Here is a 26,025-nt window from a genome sequence, read left to right as displayed (position 1 = left end):
CCCACACATGCTTTTGAAACTAACTATCCTGAGGCTGCCAGCAGAGCCTTCTTTCTTCTCCCTCTTCCCTACCCCCCTTTCTGTTTTTTTGAGGGGGGGAGGAAGAGAGTCATAGTTATGTTCGTCATTTTTCAGTCCCTCACAATCTGCCCTGTCAGCTGACAGTGTCTAAAAATATCAGGAAGACCAATGTTTATTTCTGTCATTTCAGGATTATGCCTACTTTTTTTCTTTTTCCCCATAGCAGAGTCACCACTCATTAACGTCAGGGAAACTCTTGTGTTCAGATCTCCTGTGCTGGACTGCCTGTGACCTTCCCCAGTGTTTGTGAGGAGTCTCATTGAGCTGTTCCAGCAAATACAGCCAGGGAGAGAAGAAAAACTGGAGAGCAACACAGCAGAAACATGGAGCCACTCACCTAAGCTGCTGCCATTTGCTTCCACATCATTAGTCAGTGATTAATGCACAAGAACAAAACATTATGCCTTTGGCTGCCCACTGGTTACCCCTGCTTGTCACAAGCCACTGACATCACACCCTGTTTTTTATTTACAATGGACTCACTGCTGTCTTTTGAATCCTTTCCAGTTGTATCCCAAGAGTTGTTCTCTGTGCATTGTAATGACCATGTGCCACCTGTTTCCTCCCAAACTGGCTTGCAAGAAGGTTTTTCATTCACTCGTGCCCAACCATTTGCTAAAACAGCCTGCTGCTTTCCAGAACTTTCTCTGCTCTGGCACAAAGCCACAAGGAGAGCCAGGGTCACTGGCAGAGATGAGCAGGGAAGGCTGAAATGCAGCTGTGGGCTGAGCAGCATTGACTGTGCCAATGTGTAATTTGGGTGAAACACAGCCACCCCGTGGGCAGGAGGTGCTGCCTGGCCTCTGGAGCCCTGCAGCAGAGGAAAGAGCTGACCCACTCACAGTGAAGGCAAAGTCAGGATGGTTTTTATTAACACATGGTCTTCACTTATTTCCCTGCAGGCCTCAGGTCCTGGTAAGGCCAAAGCCAGTCCCCATGCTGGTTTCCCTAGCACAGCACTGAGCACAGCCAGTCTCTCAGCAAACATGTCTAAAAACTCCTGGTGCTGCTGAGGGCTGGATCACAGCCCCACTGCAGCTCAGGCTGGCTCCACCCCATCATCTTTCTCACCACAAATGAGGATTCCTGGAAAATGCGTGCCATACAAATGGTAGATCTTACTGAGCCAAGGGAGCATGAAGCCTTCGCTCCTGCAGTATAACCCCCAGCAGTTACAGGAGATCAGGGATGAGCTGGAAAACATTTTTTTCCAGTCAGGAACACCAGTAAATTTTCTGCAAACTCCAGCCATCACAGAACACATGAAAACAATCCCTTTCTATTGGCACAAGCAAACTCTCTGTGACAAAGACCATGCAAATGAAGGAGGACCCTGCAGTGGGGCTGGCAGCTTCATTGAAAACTTTGCATACTGTTCATCAGCTTTTTAAAAAAAGCCATGCACAATCTGAAGTGGCCTGGGGATTTAATTTAATTGCCACATTTATTTTTAAAAGCAGCCCCATCCAAGATGACACATGAGACACAACACAATGTCAATCAGTATTCCAAGCCAAAGGATCCAGATTCCAGTAGGATCTGGTTGGGAGAAGATGGAAAGAGGTTTTGAACACATTCTAAAGTACTTTTTGCAATATATAAAAGGCAAAAGGTGCAGAACAAAACTGAAACAATTAGATATGTGCATGGCTATTCTGAATCTTGACCAGGAGTCAGAATCTACCTCCTTGCACTGGCTGCACTCTGTCTCTCCAGAGCACTTCTCTTCCCTCATGCTCTGTGAGTACAGAGCATGGGTTTATGCCCCAGCAATGCAATTACACAGGTGTCACCAAAACTGCTGGGATAAAAGAAGCTCTCCAACACCATCTTTGAAGTGTGAGAGAACCAGGCATTGCTTCCTTCTGGCCAGGATGCTTTTCCAGCCAGGATGTGCAATGGAAATGGTTCCATCCACACATGGCAGTGGAGATCGTTCCATCACATGTGCCCAGGCTGTAGAGTGAAAATCATTCCATCATGGATGGTTCTTCACCAGCCTTGTCACATATTTATACATAAAAACGCAGAGAAATTCTCATTTGTTGGTCCTACATTACACAGCTCTTGGTATTCCATCTCCTGCTGGTTATTGATCCCTTTGCCTTTGATGCTGATTTGGCCCCTCACTCTTTGGTTTTCCTTATCAATCTTTTCCCAGACCAAGCACCTCCAGCTGCACTAAGGAGTCATGGCTGTTCATGTCCATTTATCTCCTCTGCATCTTCTGGCTACTCCCAACTTCATGTTAAACTCCCAGAATCCAGCAATCTTTTCTTTGTAGATTGAAGCCCATCAGCCTCACCCAGTGAAACCTCAAAACCTCTGTGAACAGGGTCTTAAGAAAAGAAACCTTAATTCCCCCCTTCCTGGCAAAGGCAAACAAACCCATGATGAAAGTTACTGAAAACTAACTACTACTACTCACTAAAGTGACTGAAAAAATTACTGAAAAAATTTAAAAGTTCTCTCATTTCCAACACAAGGACTAAAAATCCTTTTCCATGGGATGGGAAAGAGCTGGGGCAAAGTCTGATGTTGGACACCTAGTTTATGTGATTCAGAAGCCTTCAGAAGGGCAAGCCCCTTGTCAGGGCAGTGCAGCTGACAGAGAGAAGCAGTGTACCTGGTTCATCTAAGTGTTTTTCTGTCTTTCACCCTCAGGGTTAGGCTGATTGCTGGAGCTTACTTGGAAATTTTACTTCTGAGGCCTTAACTAAGTGTTGAATTTGAGCTGCTAGAATTGACAGACACTCTTATTTTCTGATGTACCAGTTAGTACAGACACCAAGTGTGCTGCTCCAGTTACTGGTAAGGAGCCAATTAAACAGGTCAATTAAATCTGCCAAATCAAATGTTTGTCTGGACGTGATGGACTGCACTTGGGAAAGCTCAGCTTGATTTCTGGGCTGCCATAAAGCCTTGACAAGAAATGTGGTCTGTCCAGGGCACTACTTGAATCTATCTGTACTGGTTGATAACAGCATTTCCCTCCTTCTCTGGAGATTTTTAGAGATAAAACCCAAGAGTGATGCCAAGGGGTTTCTATGATAAGACAACAGTTACTCATCCAGTGCATATTATAGCAATCAATATGTATCAACTAGACTTTTACACTAGTTCAGCAGCCTAAACTCAGCTTAAATCATTGGAATTCTTTCCTTTAATATTACCATAACGTCACAATCCAAAATTGTCCTGGTTCTGGCCATGGCAGAGCTATTTTTTGCAGCAGCCAGGGTTTGTACAATACCACCTCCCACCATGGCAGGGGGTTGGAGTGGGAGCAGAGCTCTGTCTGTGGGGTCACTGGTGAGGGCTCTGTGAGGTGAGCACTCCCTTGTACACCCTGCTGTTCCTATTGCTTTGTTACTGATCATTTCCTCATTTTGCTGCTGTTTCTGGTAAGTTGTTCTCATCTCAAACTGTGAGCTTTACCTCTCTGTGCCTCCAATTCTGTTCCCCATCCCACCACGGGGAGAGGAATGAGCAAGGGGTGTGAGGTCTGGGGTGTTCCAGTAAAGTGAGAACACCATTCCTAAAGCACAAACACACATCAAAACTGTGTGAATTACACTGCACAGCTTCCCAGCCTTCTCTACAGCCTTTCAGGGATGGATACTGTCTTCTCATACCAGTGATAGTTCTGTTCTTTGACCCAGTTATTTTTTAGTGCATCTCTCTCACAGGCCTAAATCTTTCCTGTGGCATCTGTATTTTCAGCCAAATGTGGAGCAGGATGAGTCCTCCAGAAAAAAAAAAAAAAAAAACAACAACAAAAAAACCAAAACAAAAAAAAAAAAAAACCCACCCAAACAAATTCTCAGTTACCACTATCAATATCAGGAAAATCAAGGGACACCCCCACGTTTATCCTGGTCTTTGTTCATCAAACTGAAAATGGAGGCAAGGGGAATTTAGTGAGACCCCTCAGTTTGCCAGCTGGATCACACTGGAATTTCTCCTGAGCAGCTGGAATAGAGATGGGCAAGAAAGCTGCAGCAGTCATATTGGATGGATGCTAAAGAGGCAATTAGGCATTTCTAGCCTAATAGACATACAGAATATATGGGGGGATCAGAAACAGAAAGGATAGGAGTAAGCATTAAGGAAGCTAGACAGGGATGGAAAATGAGCTGTTCAAATCACTGTTCATTGTCAGGATTAGGAAACAAAATCTGGCCTATCAAAATTGCACCATGACTAACAGACAAAGAGATAATTGGAGAGATATTGACAATATTTGTGCAGGTCGATTTGGAGGAAAATTTGTACACACTCTAAAAAGAAAATAGAAAAAAATATTATGATTAAAATAATCTTATGTCTAATTTAACTACAAAACAATATGTGAAAAAGTCTCTGAAGACAGTATGAGTGCACCCAATAACAGAAATTATTAATTGGACCATCAACAAGACCAAGAGAATAGGGGAAAAAGTCAAGATGAGGCAAATTGTATGAAATGCTTATAGAAAGGTTTTTTTTTACTGCACTGCTATTCCCCACATCTCTACATTACAGATCCCTCACCATTAAAATGTCATTAAAAAATTTTTTTTTTCCTCAGTCATGCCACATTAAGCTACAAGTCCAGATGAAGTATTATCCATATCCCCTATGTATTATATGTGAAGAACACGTGAGGATGCACAACTGTGCAGACACCAAGATGAAACTGTGGGCTTGCATGCTCAGTCCACTCTACTATGCTGCCTCACTCTGAGTTATTACATCATCCCATCCACACTTGAGGCAAGCTATTGCATGGATTTAACATTTGTATATTCATATGGCATCTAAATATACCTGTAAACATATGTGTATAAATACTGTATCCAACCTGCCCATCAGCCCCAGTCACCTCCCACCTCCTGCTCACTAATAGCACAGTCCTGCATCACCTCCCACTCAGCCAAGCAATCCTGTGCTAGCTGCTTTTGACATACTCACAGCTATATATATTTGTGAGCACGATAAAACCCTTCTGCAAAGTAAAGACAACATCTATTTTGCAAGAGTTACAATGTATTTTAGACTCACTCTGGTGCTCTGGGGTTTTTCACACTGTATTATGTGCTATATTTGCATATACACGCATGTCTGCAACTCATCTAGTTTGAAAAAGTACATTCCACTAAGACAAAACCAACCAACCAACCAACAAAAAAAAAAAAACTCCACCAAAAAGGAAAAAAAAAGAGCAAACCCGGCCACATTTAGGTAGGCAATGTATTTTTTTCTAGCACAATAATTACATCTTGATAATTCTGACCTGCCAATAAATCATACTAAAAAAGTAAATGCAATTATGCTGTGTTACACAGAGGTACATCTCCCAGAGTGGCTGGGGTCTACACAAATAAGCAAGAAAGACATTCTTGGTTATTTGTGTTCTGTATGTTCTGTATCAGTGCTACATGCAACCATGGTTAGGAATTCCCAGCATTGCTGTACCATCTATCCATTCCCAATGCAGTGCAGACACGTTCCAAACCCATCCCAGAATGATTTTCACATTTTCCATTTTCTCTGGCTTTTCCTGGGAGCCTTTTCAGTTGTTTAGCATTTCCTCTCACTGCAAAGGGTATTTAATGATTCAAGCTGATTTTCTTGCTTAATTCCATCCAACCATTCTAAAGTAAGAAATCCCTATCTTGTTATTTGGCCTTTTCAAGAGCATGTTAACAAACATAACATTTTGCTCCATACTTTTTATTTGGCCAAGTTACACATGGGTATTTCTTTTCATGGTGAGCCTTATCTGTCCTAATCTGTATCTTGCCATTAGTGTCTTGAATTAATGTTTAATATATCTAGGGCATTCCTTCAATTTAAAGAGCTTGGCATTCCTGCTCTTGTGGAGTTCAAAAGTGCTCATGGTGCATGGGGTACAGCTGCCAACATGAAAAGGTTTACAGAACTCAGTGCAAGTTAGGCTTGAGATCCTTTTAGAATTGCATGCAAATGCATTTGGGCTCCAACATTTTGGTGTTGTATGGATTTACTTGGTGCAGCATGGTTTTACTTTACTTGGTTCCTGAGTTTAACAAACTCCCTGTGCCCAAAGGAATGGCACTGCCTGACTGACTCTCACATGAGCACTGTGAGTAAGACATGGTCTCTCACTCAGGTCCAGAACACCATTTTTGCATGCCCACAGGACAGGAGGAGTAATCAGAATATTTCTGGAGGAACTGACACTTTCAGAGAATTGGACCTTGATGTTTACCTGTTAAATGGCCTTCTTTGGGTTTTGGCAAGGGCAGGGAGGAACCTCCTCCTGTGGCTAATCCCTGCTGCAGTTTTACTGTCAGTTTATGGAGAGATATACAGCATGTTCTAGACAGAAATTACTTCTTACAATAAAAACCTCCCTTGGCAAGCACAAGAAAAATATAGCTACATTTTAAACACTCTATACCTGAAATGTTTAAATTATTTTAAAGTATTTTCTGAGAGCAAGACTGGGATTATGCTGGTATACCTCCACCCCTGAAGAGTCAGCAGTGGTGTTCAGATGAACATCAGACAGATATTTTTAAAACACTAATTAGTTGAATTATGATATTACTCAACAAAACTTTATTTCCAACCAGGGCACCTCTAGCCAAGTGTTTGTTCCATCAGAATTCCTAGGTGTCGAGCTTCCAGGTATCAGAAATTACCAAGAAAGCTAACAAAAATATTTTGAGAGTCAAACAAATACCATGACTATCTCCAGTTTCAAAAAAATAATCCGTTGAGGTCCTTAATTTAATCTTCTTTGCTGCTTCTCCTTAGAGCTCAACTAATTAGCTGCCATTCCTGGGGGTTCAAGTACAGGCCCATAGGACAGCAGACCAGATAATAACAAGGTATTTTCTGAAGATCTGAGCATGACTCACAGTGCTGCATGAAGTGGCACGAAAACAAAGCGCACATGCCGACACAGGAGGCAAAAAAAGGCTAGGAAAGCATTTTAATTATGTTTATGCTTTCTGTGAACATCATAATAAGTACAGACAAGCAAGTAGGCAGCAACAAAACTCATGGGGATTATTTGCAAACTGCTGTAAAGTTAAACTAATTAATTAAGTGCAATTGATATTCAGCTGCATTATCCTCAATAGGATAGAGGCAGGATTTAGTTAACGTGGACATTTGTTTCAACTGTGTTTCTACATCAAAGAATCAAGACCTCTCTTAAAAATTAAAAGTAGTATTTTCTCCAAACAAAAATATTATTGCAACGTGAATAGCAATAATGATGCTTTGTAAATTTTAGGCAAAAAAAAGAGTTTGTGTAAAACAAAGTGTTTTTTCTTATTTAAACAAATATACATCTTCTACTGGCTATAATTGTGAAAGCAGACAAAGTAGGTTTCAGAAATTATAGGTAAGGACAAAATCTAGGAAGCCATTCTGTTACAGGGGAGATTGACTCTTACCACGTTGCAAACCAGATAATTTTCTGTTTGTGGTATTTTGCACTTTCTCTTAGCTCCACAAAGCCCTCATACATCCCAGAACACTCCCATTGCTTAGAAACAGTGGTAGCACTTTGCCAGAAATGCTGATTGCATCCCATAGTGACCCTTTACCTGAGGGTCAGTTATTACAGCATCTAGGGGAACACTCTGTACCAGGCTGCCATAAGAGCACACAAAACCCCTGAGTTTTATCAGCAGTCACTGTTAACACTACCTCACTCCCCCAGCTCAGGTGGAGATCCAAACCCCTCACTCTGCTTGGCAACAAACCAAAGTGTCACACTCATAACTCAGAGGTCAAACCCTGACAGTGAATGGAAGCCAGTGGGTACTCACTGACCCCAAATTCGCAGTCATTGCCATTTCTGCCTCATACTCACTGTTGTCATTTCCACCTTGTGCCTGCTTCTGCATTTCTCAGTTGCCATCCTTTAAAAGATGCACTGAACGCCAAGCTTAAGCTCATACATATCAAGAAGTTTGGTCCATAAAGGATAGTGGGAGTTCCATCTGTAAGTCTTCCCAAACTACTGTGGCAATCACTGCTAATCACCCATGTTTCCAATGCAGTCAATATAAATAATCCCACAAACAACATTTGCAAAGTTCTGACATGTGGCAAATGTTCAGTAGCTATGTTTAGCACATGCTGGATAATCCAAGTTCTTCATACACATTAAATTAGTAATTTTGACTCATTAAAAAGGGAAAGGGAAAGAAAAAGGGTTTTAAAACCCATTGCAGCTATAAAAGGAAAAATGTTCATCACGCAGGAGCGCTACAAACTTACAGGAAGAGGTGCTTCCTTAATATAGTAACCAAGGTGTCTTTTCTGTCACAGACACATTTTATGAAAAATCCTTTTGTTAGGATTTTTGTCCTGAGAAGCTGAGAGGCCTCAGAGGAAAAGAAAAACAATGATTATCTGCTGCTGTGGAATGCAACAGGTGCATCTTTGATTGGTCTCATGTGGTTGTTTTTAATTAATGGCCAATCACAGTCTGGCTGTCTCAGACTCTCTGGTCAGTCACAAGATTTTGTTATCATTCCATTCTTTTTCTATTCCTTGCTGGCCTTCTGATGAAAACCTTTCTTCTATTCTTTTAGTATAGTTTTAGTATATCATTATCTTTTAATATAATATATATAATAAAATAATAAATCAGCCTTCTGAAACATGGAGTCAAGATTCTCATCTCTTCCCTCGTCATTGGACCCCTGCAAACACGACCACACCTTTTCTAGTTTTGTGCTGCCAGTGTTGTTTCTAAAGCTTTTCTGCTGTTCAGCACAGAGGAACCTTTTGGTAGTCTATTGCTGCTACAAAGAGTTCCTACATCATCCTCACTGAAGATATAGAAAAAGAAACACATGAGCAGGAACATGGCTGGCAGAATAACCCCCCAGGGAAAGAACAGACCTGCCTTCTCCTTTATGGAGCCGTCCATACTTTCCCTAAACTTCTGTAGCTTTTATTAGCAGAAATTCTGGTATTGGCTCCCTTTGGGAAGGAAATGCTCAGTTGTTTCTCCCAGAGAAAGTATCATAGTTGTATTTATGTTCTTTGGAGAAAGCAGAGTGACAGGAAAATGAAATATCTTCCTACTAAAATCTCAGATTTCTGTTGCATAAATTTGAATATTTTATCTGCTAATGTTACTACAGTGCCTTATGCTTTCCAGCTCTGATGTTTTCTCCTCTGATGCAGCACAGCCACTCTTACTCATTAGAAGATCAGTGAGGAGAATGCTCACCTGCCATGGATTATGGGAATTGTAATCCAAAGAAAATTTAGCAGCAAAGTCATCTCCTTGGAGACACTACAGCCTGAGATTGACATAAAAATTAGAAATGCCCACAACTGAAGTGTTTGGCTGAGATGCTGTGGGTATTCTCTCTCTCTTTTTTCTTTCTTTTCATTTCCCAAAAGAAAACTAAAAACTGCAGATAGAAGTCCGAAACTTTCTGTAAAAATCTGAGTCTTTTATGATACAGGTGGATATCATGTTATTGCTGTGATTACTAGCATGGCATTTGATAGAAAAAAGAAACTGAGTCATTAAGGACAGCCTTTGCCCAGGGTCAGCCACTGAAGTGGTGACAAAATGGAAAGCTGGGACAGAGAGTCAGAAGCATTGGTCAGAGATAGAAGGCTGGGGAGAGGAACAGACTGCACACAGGGCACAATTCTGACCAACACAAACAGCTCTGGAGCCACATCACAAAACCTTGGCCTCCTGAAACTGCCACTTCCACCCTGCTCACTGGCAACTTTTCTTGCTATGCTGTGATTCCCCCACAGCCCCACTAATGATAATGATAATGATAATTGTTATTATTATTATTTCTTCTGAGTGAGGAAGAAGCATTATCTCATCTCCAAAGGTTCTCTGCCTTCATTCCTGTGGAATGCTCTGCCTTCATTCCTCTGCCTGGCTCTTTGCCTTGTCCATTGTCCAGGCAGCCATTTGGAGGAGCACAAGTGCTCGGCAGAGATGCAAACCCCCATATTAGCATTCCTCACCAGTGCACACACACACCTCACAGGATCCATACTAGATGGCAGGGAGGCAGAAGCATAGCTGGGTAATACTACATCAAGATCACTCCTCCTTCTGCAGTGTGGTAATTTAAATGTTCTAGAAAAGATTTGCTTTTAAGCGCACTTTTATTTGGATGCCCTTCCCTTTGCTTGTGTCTAGCATGAAAAGCAGACTCAGTGCAGGGGTATTGAGCCATGGCAGCAATCCCACAGATTCCCCTCTCTTGCAGGATCTCAGGGTGTTAGTAAACAGAGCAGACAACCAATCAGTCAGGCTGCAGCAACACACACATCTCCAGGAGGCAGCCAGAGAGCCTTAAATAAAACATAGTGCCAGCCTTGAGCAGAGAGCATGGAGACAAATGCCAGGGATGGGGAAGGTGTCGCTGGGATTACCAATGACGTGCTAATGGTGCTCCAGCCATCTCCGAGCCTCCTTCTCTGACTCACTGCCTCCCTTTGGAGGCTCCTCTCACGTCAGTAAGGGACTCAGGGTTATTCACAGATCACTGACTAAAAGCAAGCTTCAGCTTCCAGCCTGCATTCCCCTGCTCCTGTGAACAGGACTGAGGTCACTTCCAAGCAGCCTTTGAGCCTTTTATCAATAGATCCAATAAAAGAAAAAGAAAACCCAAAACAAGCAACAAAAACAAGATTACCTTCTGCTCTCCCGTTTTTTACCTCCCACCTCCATTCTCCACACACCCCCCTCCCAAAGTCTCTCCTGTTTTCCCCACAGGGTTAAAAATTCCCTTGATCACAGCAGAAACCGTTTTGTGGTTTCCAACTCTTTCCAGAGTCCTTTGACTAACAACACAAGATAAAATGTGTACACAAAGCTCCCAAGTGTTACCTGAGAATCCAGCTCAGGACAGTTACTATAGAATTTTTTGGTTACTACTAGAAACAGAGGAGCCACAAGCCAGTCTAACCATTTTCTTTCCCACCTGTTTCCAATTCGTGCACCTGTTTCTAATTGCACTTGGCAGCCTGCTGGGGTGCTCTCTCACATGCTTTTCATTCAATCCCTGCAGCAGGAAGTGCTTCAGGCACTGCCAGCTCGATGTCTTGGGCTGAAGCCCCCTCCAAGTCACTACTACCACTCCTTCCAGTGCTACACTGTTGGGTTTTTAAACAGGATTCCATGAGTTTTTTTAAACAGGATTCCATCTTTTCATTGTAGCTATGGGGTTAAGTCCAGAAATCCCCAAATGGACAGGCACCAAACAGTACAGGCCCAATGCAGGCACTATTGCATTGCTTTAACTGATCACAGTGAGTTTTTTTACTGGGAAAAATATATTTATACTAAGATAACTGCAATATATTTATACTACGAGAACTGCAACAGTACTATGGGACTGCAATGAGTATACTTAGAATCTACACATCAGTGTTGTATCATGTTTATGTGCCAATTAAAAAACAAGAGAAGATTTTTTAATAAAATATGATAAAAATGAAGGGCTCCAATCCCACATCTTTGACGAGCACCATAAACTATTAATCTGCCTTCAGCACATACAAGCAAACACATCACAGGTGCATTCCATAGGAATGTTATACATTATTTTCCTCACAATCTCACGTGCATTGTCCCTATATTGCCTTCTCTACACCTTACTTATTCTCCTTCTGTTGCTTTCATCCAGGTACCAATTTTTCACCTGCAGTTCTCCTCAGAGGCTGCCATGTCCTGGCAAGGTGGTCCCTTTTCCCCACTTAGAGCCCTTTAAGCCAACAACAGACTCACCCCAGCATGGGCTGGCATTCCCTGGCCCCTCAGCTAACTCAGCACACAAGCCTATCCTCCACCCCCCCAATGCTTGATTTCACAAAACAAGGTGATGATTTTTCTCCAGGGATAATAATTTCCATTATTTGCCAAGAACTTTTGTTTCAGGAGGCAAGCCCAGGGAATGGTAACAGAAAAAGTGCTGTAGAGACCCAAAAATGAGGCAGAGCCTGGGAAAGAGGAAGGCCAAGGATAGCAATAGACTTCATCTGCTAAAGCCTTTTTGTTTGCTAACACTGAAATGGAGATGATAACCTAGAGATCAGCTGGTCAGCAGAAAAAAAAAACCACTCAAGATTTTAACATGCTAAACCACTAGAGAAAAACTTTCCAGATTGTATTTCTTAGCACCCCAGCACAGCCTATTAAATGTGGCAGTGAAGCAGACTGGGGAGGATTCTATTTTTCATCTCCTACAAAGCACTCTGCAGAAGAAATATACCGTGCCAAGTTCTCAGTTTACATTTTGTGACAGGGTGATGCTCTTAAAAATTAGTTGTACCCTCCACTGAAAGTATAGTTTTCTACTGTCATGACTAAATCTCCTGAAATAACAAGTCAGTTTATTTTCACACCCTACAGTTCTCTCTGGTAAAGAAATTCCAATATATTTTTGTCTTTCTTCTTCCTATTTTCAACATTTGTGACACTTCTACTTTATAAGATAAATATTTGAAAAGGAAGATGTCTCCACACTACAGAAACACACTTTTATCACACTGGCTTTTAAAAGCAAAGTTCAGTTCTGAAAAGAGGGAGAAATCACATCATCAGAAAATGACTTTGGATAGTCCTGTACATGAATTATTCATGCTCTATTTTATAGTCCCCTTTATTCTCCAAGAAATATCAAATGATTCAGCAAGCCTATGATTTTCTGTGTTAATCAGATGTCTGACACTATACTCAGGCCTGATGATGGGCCAAGGAAAAAGAACTTCTTTATGTGAGCTAACTGCAAAGACTCTTGACAAATCCCACTCAGTTCCATGTCTTCATGTAATAAGATGCTCACAAATGCAACATAATTACATCAGTGAAAATGGAAAAGTCTGTCTAATGATTTACAGCCTAAACTCTAAGATAGCAAGGATATTTCCACCATATACAAAATGAACCATAGTTTTCAATTCTTTTTGAAAAAAAATAGGTACTATTTCCTTATTTTTTTTTCTCTCAACTCTATTAATACAGCTATCATAGCCTCTGCTGTCTTTTTCCAGTGTGTGTCACACATCACCACTATCTATAGTCAAGCACAAGGATTTACACACGGACCCCATAATGACAAATATTTAAATATAAAATGGCCAAGCTATCTTTCTATCAATTCTGAAATAGAAAGACAATTTTCTGCTTTGTTTAATTATTATCATCTAACCTGACGAGGGTCCCATACAGGATGTTTTGCAAAACCATCAATATCACAGAAGACAGAAAAACACGATGTATTTTTCCAGAACAACCCAAAAATCTGTAGGATAACCTATATTGTTATATACACCTGTATATAGTCTATAGAGCAAACACTGAATCAGGATCTTCCAAATCCCTAATTTTTGGCTTGTTCTTTCTCTCCCATTTTGGTGGTAACAAGAACCCTTATTACCCACTATTTGGTAGAAATTCTTTAGTTCTGTTAGTAGTGCACTTATAGGTTATAATAGGCCTTAACCACATAAGCAAAAACTGTTATTCTTTACAGCAGAGCTATAAAATCAGGTATAAACAGTAACTTTTTGCATGGATTTTTTTTTTCCGCTGAACCACACAGGAAGATTTTTGAATGACAAAACCAAAATGAAAGCAGCACCTCCACGTTAGCAGATGAAGTAAAGGTACAACTCAACGGGTCTAGATCTCACTGTGGAGATTTAGACATGGAAGGATGTTCTGCTGGAGCCCAGATGTCCTGTCTGTCTGCTTTCCTCACCCCTGAGCCAGCTGAACCCAGCCTCCAGCTGGATAACAGCATGGTGTTTTATCAGGTAACACAAAGCTGTAGTCCTGAGTGTGGCCACACAGGAAGTTAGGCTAGTAAACCTTCACATTCAGCTGAAAATTCACGGTCTGGGTTTTATGAAAATCAAAATATGTCCTTGAGTAAGCAGGGCACTTTTCTAATGCTGATGCTGAAGTTAACACTTTCATGTAGTTTCACTTCTGAGATAGGTATGACAAATCCCACTGAAAAATAGATACATCCCTGTCTTCTGTTTTAATCCATGTTGCAATATTTGTGATTTCCTATATATCCTATATCAGATTTCCTATATCCTAGGTAAGATAAAATAGCCATATAAGAACCACACTATATTTTAAAATAGTAAATAACTAACAAGGAAGGACAGATTACCACAGGGAAAAAGAATGGCCCAGTGTTGTCAGTTTGGGCTTCACTGTTTTTGCAATATTTGCTGCTTACTGAGGATAACTGTTGTGATCAGATAATTTTTTCATGTTAGAGTTTTAAAAAAATAGGCTATAAAATAGAAAATTGAAAAAAAAAAACCCCTAAACCACTTTGCATTATTTCTAATAACACTGGCTAGTCAACACTTCAGGACCTCAGAGCAGATTCAATTTGTTTTCTTCTTTATGGCCTTCATGCACCAGCAAGGTAAAAGGAATAGAAGCCAGCTAACACTGAATTCCAAACTAACCCTTAAAATCTGCCCAACCCATGAAGCAGGCAGAATTACTGGGGGCAACACAGGCAGACATGGAGTGACTGAGCTGAGCAGGTGATAAATAGACCCTGGCACCAGGCATGGAAGGGAGGACAATGTGACAAGAGCCAGCCTTGGTATAGTACACTCAATTGTTTTGCATCTGAGGCACTACTCCAGTAAAGAGAAGGGCAACAAAACAAGGCACTCCTAAGAACAAAAGCCAACCCATAGACATAATAAATATTTTACGTTCATTTTTTAAGCTATGCCCTTTTTTCCCTGTTCAGGAGCTGCACGCTCAGGCCATCCTAAATTGCAAATCCTCTACTGCAGGCAGAGTAAAGGGTACAGGGAGCTGAAACACAACAGAAGCAATCACCTCCTTGCTTAATTTGCACAGTTGGTACAGCAGTTGTGCTGTGTTAGCTACAGATTTATGGCTGGCTGGAGGGCATCATGGCCCAGGATGAAGCTGAGTGATCAGCACACAAGGCTGCTGCAGGACAAAAGTTTGCACCAGTGGCTGCCAAGCAGGCCTGACACTGCTAATTGCCCTTCAGTAGCTCGTTAGAGACTGAGAAGATGCAGCTTGTCCATCCTTGAAACATGATCACAAAGAAAAAAAACCAACTTAATAAATAAGTTAGTAGTGGCAATTAGGAAGAAGAATGACGAAAATTAGCAGAGTGAGTAACTTTTCAAGAAAGAACATGAAATATACATATAACATGTACCTTCTTTAATCTCTTAAAACCACCACTTCAATACCAGCTATGTTATGTTAATTAATGATACTAGAGGCTCACAGTTATGGCACTTCTTGGCAATTGTATGACACAGATGTCTGACCCTGAAGATGCTGGCTTCTATTTTTCCCCCAAATAGTGAGCTGTTAGCATTGTTTCTACTGCTGACATATTGAGTTCTGCTGCCATTCTCTCTTCTATTATCTCAATGTTAAATCACAAAATACATTGTTGGTTGGCTGAGACTGGGGTAGATGACAGTCAAACTAAGAAGAGAAAAATATTAATTGAAAATGAAAAGATTCCTTTTTGCAGTATTGGTGGCCCCCAACAAATGCTGTACCAAAGGAGAGGTTGCTGGAAATATTTTCAGCAACTGAGGAGCAAAAAAGGACAGCTTGTGGAAAACACCAATAACAGGGTTAAGAAGGGATGTTTGGTTCTATATTTTGTTACTGTTAAAGCTAACTGGAAATTAAAACCTGTTTTCTAAAAGACATACACAGGTGAACTTCAGCCATCCTCAAGGGTCCCTTCCAAAGCACGATTTTCTGTGATTCTATGATCTCTCTCCCAGACACCACAGAGGGAGCATGCATAGCACTTATTTTTGTCACTGAAATGATATTCATCAAGTGTTTAAGCAGGAACATTTTAGCTGTGTCAAAAGCCACTGTTAGACAAGTAATTATGCAGCTCACATTGGCCCAAATTCCATTACCACCCTGCTAGAAAAGCCTAATAAACAAAATACACCAGCAAAGCAAGACTGAAAAACTAATGCTGAAGTGGTGCTCTCAACTTCATTGGCCTAAAGGAAATGTTTGTGTGCTTGTCTTGTAAACGTCCTTCATAGATGGCAGCTAGATTTTGAATTGAGTATTATGATCTATTGGAATGAAGGTGGAGCCACCGTGACACCAAAGGAGGCTTCAAGCACCTGCTGCTCCTTATTGTTCTTCAGCACAGCCTTCTATTCCCTTCATCTCACACACCCTGCCCCTGTGTGCCCTCTGCTCCCTGTGGGGTTGCTCAGCACCCCTGGGCACTCCATGGCCCCTCACCTTCAATAGCATTCACCTGTCCTGCACAGCTGCACCAATCTGGGATCAGCCACAGCCCCACTCCAATCACCACAAACTCTGTGCCCACAACACTTCCCCCCTTTTTCTCCTTTTCAATAAATGCCATGTCTGCCATCCTCCTAGAGGGCCCTTGCAGAAGAAACAGCAAACATGGTACAAGTATCCCTTGTGCAGGCTCCACTGACTCTGGACTCTGTCCTGACCTTGATTCACTCCCCAAAATTTCATTTCATATAATCAAAATCCTCATATCTAGACTTCCAGAACACTGACAATATCAACAGCTATACAACTTTATAAGGCAATTCACAAGAATAACAATTACAGAATTCCATGACAGCCACACAGCTTCATAAAGTAGCTCACAAGAACAACAGTTACAGAACTCCATAACAGACACACACAACTTCATAAAGTAGCACACAAGAATTACAGAATTCCATCCACAGCCACACATCTTCATAAAGTAACACACAAGAATAAGACAGAATCTGCACGTTCCCATCCTAAGGAGTGCAATTCACAAGCACAGTACACAGATTTTACCAGCAAACAAACACGTGGCACTGAACAACAGAGCCACTCTGCCTCTAGCTCCTCCTGCTGCTCTAACAACTTCTCTTGCTCCTTTCACAGCTTTTGTTGCATTAGATGGTCTGAAGTTACTTCCCATGGTGTTCCCAGCAGCTCACCTGTGCTCCAGGTGCCAAATCCAGCCTGGTCCATCGGGCAGTGTCCCCCCACTGCTCTCGAGGCTACGCTGGGCTGCGTCTCCACCTCGCCCTACAGCAAAACCCCAAATCCTGCTGGGGCCACCATGATACGGGAACCACAGTGGAGCCACCACCAACACCAACGAGAGCTTTGAGCATCTGCTCACAACCTTTTATCCCCTCCTGCTGATGCACAGCACCTGTGTGCCCTCTGCTCCCTGTGTGATTGCTCAGCACCCCTGGGCACTCCATGGCTCCTTACCTTCAATAGCATTCACCTGTCCTGCACAGCTGCACCCACTGCTCCCAATCACGGCAAACTCTGTGCCTACAAAAATGATCTGTGTTAGCTTTCATGCTTGCTGAGCAGCGATTACACAGAGTCAAGGCATTTCCTGCCTCCCACCCAATCAGTAAGGGGCTAGGGGTGCACAAGAAGCTGGGAAGAGTCCAGGGCCAGGACAGCTGATCCCAGCTGACCTCGATGCCTTGTGCAGGCTGCCCTAGAGTAGGGGCTGGGACAGAGCTAAAGAATCAAGCAGGGATGGATTCAAAGCATCTCCTCCATGGATCCACCTTGGGCAGCACCAGAGCCCAGCCAGGGCCTGCACCCAAGATGAACCAAAATGGCCCCAAAATGCACCAGCGCTCCCGGGCTCTCTCCCTTGGATCAGTTCTGCTCCATTTGCATCTTGCAGTTCATTGTCCCATTCCAGCTTTAGCCCCTGCAGTCCCACCCTGCTTGTTTTTCTCTCTCCAGCCCACGGGGTTTGTGCTCTTGGGCTGAGATTGGGATCATTTGTCCTTGGTGCCCAGCCTGGAGCAGGAATTGTTTTGTCTCCCTGCTCTGTGCACAGAGCTCACCATCCCCTCACATGTGAAGCTCAGATCCACACACTAAAGCAGCACAGAATGGGAAACATAGAAAAAACAAAACCTGAGGCATCAACCTGAGGAATATTCCAGACCTTATTGGCCTCATGCTCAGCATAAAGGGCTGGGGAGAAAGGAGGAGAGGGGAGACATTCAGGGATGGCATTTGTCTACTCAAGTGACAGGTTACAGAGCTCTTCTTTCCTGGGGATGGCTGAGCTCCTGCTTGCCCATGGAAAATGAAGAATTAATTCCTCAGGGTTTTTTTTTTGCTTACATATGCAGCTTTTGCTTTACCTATTAATGTGTCTCAACCTACAAATTTTCTCATTTTTCCCATTCTGCCTCTCTCCCCCACCTCACTGCTGCAGGGAGCAGCTTGGGCTTGGTTGCCATCCGAGGTTAAACCACAACAGTTTGTTTCCAAAAGTCTGCAAACTTGACACACTAGCTTTATCACACTAAGCTGCTCAGAACCATGCTGTATTGCTTTCCCTAGGATTTGCCACATTGATCTTTACAAAGCAGAGAAATATCTGCTAGGAGAAATATCCCCACTTATAGAATATGCCAGGCAACGATTACATGGGGAAAAAAAAGGCAGCTTCTCTGTTCTGTAGAACTTTGGCAAAACTGTACAGTGATACTACAATCAATGCTGGGAAGTTTGGATGATAAAGCTAAAGAAAGAGACAGTGAACTCAGAGCAGAGTGAGGAGCTGGCAGAGAAAAGGGAAAAGAATTTTAAAACTCAACAGGTTGTTTGCTGAATGATGGAGGGAGTTCTAAAAACACGGGTTATGTGCTAAGCTTCTTCTGATGTTTGAGGGGTATAGCTTACAAGCAGGACAATTTAACATTGAAAATTCCATAATTCAAAGTAATTTAATGAACTTTATGAATCCCAAGAGAGGCAAGAGATTAGAGAAGAAAAAAAAATCTACTAATCAAAACCTTGATGGGTATCTCACTCTAATGCAAAAATCTATTTCTAGGTAATGCACAAGGCTAGAATGCAGCAGATCTGAAGTCACTTATCAGCTCTGTTATATATGTTATCAGCAAGGCAAGGAGAAGCTCACCTCTCTTTGCTCCAGTTGTGCTTGGCTAAAATAGGGATATTGGGGGATACATGGCCACTTTGTCAATCTTTGTTTTATCTATTCAGACTGCAAACCTTTCAGGGGAAAAATGACTTAATTCCATGTGTTCACAGAATACCTTGCACAGTGGGATTCTGATCTCAGTTGATCTCTCCAACTGCTGGCATAATACAAATAATAAATGATAACATATTAAGATCACCAAAGAACAGCCCTCCAGTGTTAGAAATGTAAATCCTCACTGGAGATAGTTAAATCTGCTCTAGACTTAGAAATAGAAAATATATTTCAGGAAATAATCCTGAACCAGTAGGGGCACAGCTGACCTATTTTTATCTCCAGCTCCATGAATCACAGAAGTTAAAATGGACGTATTACAGTATCAAATTTCCATTTTGAATGATATAATAGAAGTGGAAATCTTTTGAAGCTCCTTTTCTTTCAGGCACAGCACTCTACATATTAAGCCCGATGTAAGGTGCTTATCTTAGAGATATGGAATAAAAGCTGTTGACCTTTTAAACATAAAATCTTGGTGAGCTTTGGTATGGCTTGATCTAATTATATTATAATGGACAGAAGGTAATCTCTTATGTACTCTGTCTAGACACATCATCTCTTATCAGAAACCTCGGGGAGAGAATGGAACCTACAGCAGAGCAGTGATGTAGCAATCTTTGTTGAAAGACCAGGATGCCATGGCTTCACAACAGACAGCAAGAGATGCATGACATTGCTAAGCAACGCTAGGAGCTGGTGAGGTTTTCCCTGGCTTCATATGGAGTGGTAGTTAACGAAGTGAGAGCAAGGAAAGAAAGACAAAAAACAACCAAATGAGCTGAAGTGCGTAAGAGAGGAAGCGTGTGAGCAAACGGGAAAGCAGGAGAAAGAAGTGGGAATTAACAAAGTCATTCCAGGATGTCAAAACTGTCAGTCCAGGAAAGCAAAAAGGTTATAGTTTTGGAATTAAAAAGTGATAAAAATTAATATGCTTATCCATGGATTTCTCCAGCTAAACTTTCATCATCCTGTATTCCTTTAAAATTTGTAATCACCTATGGATTGGAAAGTGCCTCTTAGAGTAAACTGTGCTTTAAAGAGAATCACCATTTGTTAAAGCTCTTCTCTTGCAGTCGGGCTAGAGAATGTTTGAAAACCACACAAGTGGGTTCAAGTGTGATTGACAGAATGTTTAAGCATTTCAAAGGATAGAGCAATCTGATAAATGGTAAAAACATTCTCTTTGACAGCTTGACAAGTTATTTGCACTCTAGAAAGCAGAGATGTTTATTTGTCTCCATCTTTTCTCTCTATAACATTAGTTCTCAGATGATAAATAGATTTGTCTCCATGAGTAGAGGCTCCCATGTTTTCTCCTTTTTTAGCAGAGGCACTCACTACTGCTCATTTCATCTCCACACAGCCACTGCTGCTAAAAGCCTTCCCACCAAAAGAACCTCAGCGGATAACATTTGAAAAGTACAGCTTGGTTTTTTTCTGCGTACAACCAAACCCATGCTCATGTGCCAGCAAACCTGGTCCAGAACAAAGGTATCACACCAGCCAGCTTCCAATCTCATTATAAAGGGCACAATCTACACTTCCTAAATAAAGCCTTCCAATTCCCTCCTTCCACTGAAAGTGTTCCTCAGTTCTCTCTGAGGCCTCTGGCTCTTGTGCAGCTTTTGTCTTCTGTCAGAGAAATGCCATTTGGTGAAAGATTAATGCACAATCCCAGTCCATCTCTCATTCAGCAGGGAGGGGGTGTACCTCACCTTGTCTGCACGGACGAATTCCTTCCAGGGAATGCCTCCTGACCTTGTTTTTTCCTGGAGTGCTTCCCAGACAGAAAGCTAAAGCTATCACACAAGATTGCTGTCTCCTAACTCCTCCAGGAGAGATCCTGTGCAGCGTGGATCACACGATGCAAAGGTTGATGCTCAGTATTTAGATATAATCTAATCTAAAATAGTTAAAAGAACCCAAATAAATCATTTAAGATGTTATTCCAGCAACCATTAGGTGTGTATAATCACTGCAGGAGTCAGAGCAGCATCTACCTTAACTTTAGTCCCCATATGACAAAGATTTTTTCTAAAAACAAACAACTTCCTTATTGAGAAATTAAAATCACAGGTAAGAAAACAATGTAACTAATTGACACAGGAGTCTATATCTTGGTATATAATTTGGAATCAAGTAAGTCTACTGTTTTGGAAACTTTGGAAATAAAGCAAGAATCATATGAAATTAACACCCTTTAAAAGGAGCATTAATTACAGACTAAAGAAGCCACAATTCCAGTGCCTTTAAACTGTTTCCTGTCTGATTCATCAGCGAGAACACAACTAATCTTGATAAAAACCCAAACCCATTACACTACACAAGGAGCAGTTGTAATGTTGTTGCTGAAGCTGTCACTTCTTGAATTATTTTTTTTTGGTGAGAAGACTCTTGTTCTGCACAGTTTTCTAAGAATACTCAGTCTTTAAGTGCCTGCAATGAGTATCTTACTTCACAATGTCTGTCATCCCAGAAGCTTTAAAATGATTCTTTACGTCTCATTGAGAACATGCTTCTTGTTTCTGATCGCTAAAAAATATGTTCTATTAGACTAAGAGCTCTCTACTTGCATATCTGGCTTTATTATCCAGCATTTTAAACATAATGTATTCAGAGAAGCTTTTACTTTCCTGTTAGAATGATCCTAGCCCTATCTTTTTTTTTTAATTGTGCCATGATTTTACATGTCTCAATAATACTGTTACATCACAGATTTATCCTTTAATGAGGACCAGGAATTACCCAAGAGAACTTGAAATATTTTAACTGCTTTGTTCAGGGTCCTCTTGGTTCAGTTGGGGAAAGGAGAAGGTTTTTGGATCACAAGAGGGAGCTCATATTTTTCTGTTAGGTACACAGCAATGTGCAGAGGCAGAGTGGAGAACTCATTGTAAATCCACCTGGTATAGAAATGAGAAAAATCAGATCTATTTTAATAAACAGGTTGGATGCAGATGCAAGTTTGAATTCAAATCCATCTTTAGCTAAAGGCTTTTCCAGTGAAACCAGGCTTGACTCAGATTTTGTTCAAGAACAGATAATGTCACACTTTTAACTGGGTTTTTGATAGTAAAAGCATGCTGATCCTCTTCTGTGAATAACTTCATGGTTTCAGTGGAACCATTTATGGGATGGCAGATGTCTGCTATGAAGAATGATGGCTGCAAAATCCACCCTCCCTCCATACACAACAGGAATATACAGAAGCCAGTGTTCCTAAATAAACCTGGCCCCCACCATGTACAAACTGCAGCAGCAGCAAAAGAGTTCTGTGAAGTTTTGGAATGCTCATTTAGAAGCCAAAAGCAAGGATCACCAGGAGAGCAATGGGAAGGAAGAAAATGAGCTTGGTCTAAAGACTTTGGTCACTGTGTCTGTACCCAACAAAGCCCAGAGAGGAGGCTCCAGAGAGCTGTGGAATGGGCTGGAAACACAGCAAGTCAGTTCCACCACCAAAATCTCTCCTCCTCCTCCTCCTCCACAGCTGAACTGTTTCCCGAAAACACTTTTCTAATCTTTTGTCCTGTTGAATCCTAAATATCTGGAGCTAAGGGACTTCCATCAGTCCCCATGTTCTCCAAACTTCACACTTAAACAACTTTCAGATCTTTTCTGGCACCGAGTCAACTCTTCTTGCTTTCTATTTTCTTCTCATTCCTCACAGGTCTGCACACCTTCCCAAGCAATCCTGCTGGCCTTGAATTGTCTTCACCTCTTGGAAAGAGTCAGCTCTTCCTCATTTGTCCACAGACACCCACACACAAACACACCCCTGTGTGACTGTGGTCACAGGGGTTTCCAGGTGAAGGAAGAGACGAGAATGTTGACTCCATGATCAGAAGGCTTGATTTATTATTTTATGATACATATATATATTACATTATAACTATACTACAGAGAAATGGAAAGGAAAGGTTTTCTCAGAAGCTAGCTAAGAACAGAAAAGAAAAGAAAGAATGGTAACAAAGGCAGCTCTCTCAGACTGTCTGAGATAGCTCGGTCCTTGATTGGCCATTAATTATAAACATCGCAGATGGGCCAGTCACAGGTGGACCTGTTGCATTCCACAGCAGCAGATCAGCATTGTTTACATTCTGTCTCTGAGGCCTCTCAGCTTCTCAGAAGGAAAAATCCTAAAGAAAGGATTTTCAGTGAAAAGATGTCTGCAACACACCTGTGCCTGAAGGGCCCTGGAGGTGTGAAACAGCCAGAAACTGTTTCAACTTCAAAATTTTAAATTTTATTTTATTTCATTTCATCCTACTTTATTTCATTTCATCCTATTTTATTTCATTTCATCCTATTTTACTTTATTTTTTTTGTGAAATTCATGTATGGCTTGAGAAGAAAGCTTGAAATTTTTTTCTGTAGTCTCAAGCATGGTTTAGGCTTTCCTGGGAATATTTCACCCTGCAATCTAATCAGCTAATTATATATGTCCAGAAAAAAAGAGCACAGGTGCCTCCTCTAGCTCAGTGTATTTTGGATATTTGCCTGTAAGGGCTGCTTTTTGTGGGCCTTTCAGTCATTGTTAAAGTTTTCAACTAGGATTATTTATAAGGAACAAAAAATCTGAAAGGTATTGTTTGCTGTGCCTGTTTCAATGTTATTTAAACACTGAAATATTTATTTAACGAATACGTTAATTAATAAATTTATAAAATAAATAAATATTTATTTAAAAAAATATATTATTTAAACATTGAAATAAATATTTCTGCATGCTCTGCTTTTAAAAAAAGAAAAATAACAAGACTGTGGTCTGCTGTGCTGACTGGCTTAGCCTTATGTTTTAGTGAGATGTTCCAACGTCTTACTAAAACATAAACTGGTAATACCCCAAACATGTATGTAGATCATTAGCAGTTTAAACTAAGTGACATTTATTAATTTTAAAAGGTCACTCCTTTCTGCATCTAGCACTTGGCAGGTCCACCCACAATCCATTTTATCCCAAATAACTTCCCTGAAGAAAAAGTAGACCTCCAAATTCACCCTATTATCATTAACAGATTAAAAAAAAAAAAATTGAAGGCTTGCAGAGCCACACAGTTGGCCCTGAATGCATCATATCTATGCATGGAATGTTTTGCTAATTTGCAAATCTATTCATATAATTCAGTTTTATTGTAATATAAATGTCATTAAACTCCTCATCATATTTCTCAGTGTTGTGTGCTAACTTATATTTCAATTCTGTTGACATGTCCTCAGTAAACTGCATGAAATCAGATTTTCCTTCAATGAAATGTAAAGCACCATTTGTGGCTTAATTAAAGTCATGCGTGGATTTGAAGAAAAAAGAATAAACAGCATAAAATTTTCTAATCTCTCATCACCAGTTAAAACACCAGTTGAGAGAAAAGAAAACAGAAGAAAACTTGCTGCAGGTTAAAGCAGCAGCTGAGAAAAAAGAAAACAGAAGAATTTTATTAAGCTTTATGACATATATATTCATGTAAGAAATGTATGTCTGACCTTTTTGTAGTACCCAGAATTGCCAGCTGCTGGAAGGTTTTGTAATACCCAAAACATGTAAGTAGATCATATGCAGTTCAAACTAAGTGACATTTATTAATTTTAAAAAGCTGTGACAAAAGTGCTGGTAATATTGGTAATATCAATAAAACAATGACACCAGCATTGATATTACAACAAAAACTGCCCACCAAGCCGCCAGTAGCTCTGGGCACCTTCCCACAGCTCACATCTGAGCCTGGTTTGTGCCCCAGAACAACCTAAAACATTGGGAATATTTCACTTGTGCCAATCTCACCCTTATTTCCAGTGAGAAAGCCCCTTGATCATGGCAGAGCAAAGAAACAGGTGACCATGAGTCACATAAGGAATGTTTTTCTAGTAATAGATCACTTAAGAACAGAGCTTTTCACCTCCATCTTTAAGGCAGTTAAGCCATTTCACCATGTCTGGCACAAATTTTTCCACTTGGGAGAGGAAGTGCCACTTCTGGTTTTGCACTGTCCCGAGGCTTGGAGCCCAGTCTAAACCTGGCAAACCCTGGCAAGGGGCTTGGTTTTACTCTTAACGAGCCCTTCATTGTCACTGACATATTTTATGAAAATCCCTTTGCCAAGATTTTTCTCCTGAGAAGCTGGAAGCCTCAGAAACGAAATGTAAACAATAATTAGCTGAGTGCTTGGAATGTGGTTCGGAGGTTGCTTTACCAACAGGTGCATCTTGGATTGGTTCCATGTGAATTGTTTTTACTTAATGACCAATCCCAGTCCAGCTGTGTTGGGACTGTGGTCAGTCAGGAGTTTTTATTATTCATTCTTGTCCAGCCTTCTGATGTCTCCTTTCTCTTTCTTCAGTATAGTTTTAGTATAGCATTTTCTTTTAATATATGTAATATGATGTAATATAATATGAATATGATATTAATATGATATATATTAATAGGCATAATAATATGGCATATATTAATAATAATATTAATATTATATAATATATATAATGAAATAATGAATCAGCCTTCTGAAACGTGGAGTCAAGATTCCCATCTCTTCCCTTGTGTCAGGGTTGCCTGCAAATCCCACACTTCATGACAGCAGCAAACCACAACAGGAGCTGGCAAAAGAAGCAGCCCTGCCTTTGCCCCAAGGAAGGGGAAAACACCACAGCAATCTGTACCAGAGCCTGAACTCTGCCATCTGTGTGTGTGTGATACAGAATGATATTCAAAATGCTTTTGTGTCAGCTCACCAGACCTTTTCCTAGGGCAGCTAAGAAACAGCTCAGCTCATGCTCTGTGGCTGATGTGATATTCTGATATTCCTCATTTCCTCCTGGGCACAGCTTTGACCACCACTATCACTATCAGGGAGTTTTGTGCCCTCTCCATCCTCAGTTCAAATCTGAG

This window comes from Molothrus ater, chromosome 6 (genome assembly GCF_012460135.2).
Source record: "Molothrus ater isolate BHLD 08-10-18 breed brown headed cowbird chromosome 6, BPBGC_Mater_1.1, whole genome shotgun sequence".
Taxonomy (NCBI): domain Eukaryota; kingdom Metazoa; phylum Chordata; class Aves; order Passeriformes; family Icteridae; genus Molothrus; species Molothrus ater.
This window is presented reverse-complemented; position numbering follows the sequence as displayed.